Source organism: Triticum dicoccoides, chromosome 6A (assembly GCF_002162155.2).
Source record: "Triticum dicoccoides isolate Atlit2015 ecotype Zavitan chromosome 6A, WEW_v2.0, whole genome shotgun sequence".
Taxonomy (NCBI): domain Eukaryota; kingdom Viridiplantae; phylum Streptophyta; class Magnoliopsida; order Poales; family Poaceae; genus Triticum; species Triticum dicoccoides.
In genome coordinates, this window is record NC_041390.1 from 24,379,125 (window position 1) to 24,380,634 (window position 1,510).

General features: G+C 55.6%; 1 pseudogene; it reads left to right on the plus strand.

Annotated features, from left to right (window-relative positions):
* The first annotated feature begins 499 nt into the window (after positions 1-499).
* LOC119319804 lies at positions 500-638 on the plus strand (annotated as a pseudogene).
* The last annotated feature ends 872 nt before the right edge of the window (positions 639-1,510 follow it).

Genomic DNA, 1,510 nt, shown 5'->3' on the forward strand with positions numbered 1-1,510 from the left:
GATTCCATCTAGTGCCATAGCCATGTCTTCATCCGGCGCCTCCCAACCTAGCCTCCACGGCCAGGTCACCGAGAAGCTCAACCGCACGAATTACGTGCTCTGGCGCACGCAGGTCACACCCCACCTGCGGGGCGCCGGTGTCTTCGGCTACGTCGACGGCACCTCGCCAGAACCGGCCAGACTCCACGTCACCAAGGACAAAGACGGCAAGGAGACTTCTGAGCCCAACCCTCTCCACCCACTTTGGGTCAGGGAGGACCAACAGGTGCTTGGCTATTTGCTGAGTACGCTGTCCAGGGAGGTCCTGGTCGCGGTCACCGCGATCACCATGGCGCGTGAACTTTGGTTGGCTCTGGCGGGCATGTTCTCGTCCCAATCCCTCAGCCGCGTCAACAACATCCGAACTGCGCTCATCAACGCGCAGAAGGGCAACCATTCCATTGCCTCCTACTTTGCCTCCCTCCGCGGCCTCGCTGATGAGCTCGCCGCCGCAGGAAAACCCATCCAGGACGACGAGTTGATCTCGTACATCCTCCATGGGCTGGACGCCGACTACCAGCCGCTTGTCTCCGCCCTCGACGCCCGCGTCATGCGTGTCACCCTCGATGAGCTCTATGCCATACTAAGCAACTTCGATCAGCGTATGGCCCAATTTCATGGCTCCTCCGGCGGCTTCAAGTCCTCGGCCAACGCCGCATCTCGCAGTCGTGGTCGTGGTCTTGGCTCTCCCCGCACCAAAGGGCGGCCTGGAGGCAACATCAACGGTGGTGGCTCCTCCAACTCCCGCGGCGGCCGCTCCCCCAACTCCAAACCTCGTCGTGGCGGCAGCTCCACCAGGTCTCATCTGGATGCCCCTCGCTGTCAGATCTGTGGCAAGCTTGGGCACATGTCCAAAGACTGCTGGTCCCGCTACGATGAACATGACTACGACTCCCAAGACGAGGACAAAGTTGCTGCAGCTGCGGAGGCTCCTACGGCGTCGAGACCAATTGGTACATCGACAGTGGGGCCACTGAACACATCACCAGCGAGCTCAAGAAAGTGACCACGCGGGAGAAATACCGCGGGAAGGACCAGATCCACACTGCCAATGGTGCATGTATGAGGATTCGTCACGTTGGTCATACAGTTATTAAAACTCCCCATCGCAACCTTCATCTCAAATTTTTTTTGCATGTCCCTAGTGCTAGTATGAATCTTCTCTCCGTTCATAGAATTGCCATTGATAATCATGTCTTTCTCGAGTTTCATCCTTTTTTCTTTTTGATCAAGGATCAGGCAACGAAGAAAGTGCTTTATCGAGGTAGATGCGTTCGAGGGCTCTACCCATTGCTTCCGGAGTGTCGAAGATTCAATAAACGAGCCTACAGTGTTGCCAAGCTTTCGTCAACCCGATGGCACGATCGATTAGGCCATGCCTCTTTTTCTTTAGTTGAAAGATTGCTTAGCAAAAATAAGCTCCCGTTTGTTGGTGAGCGCAATATTGAAACAATTTGTGATTCATGTCAAC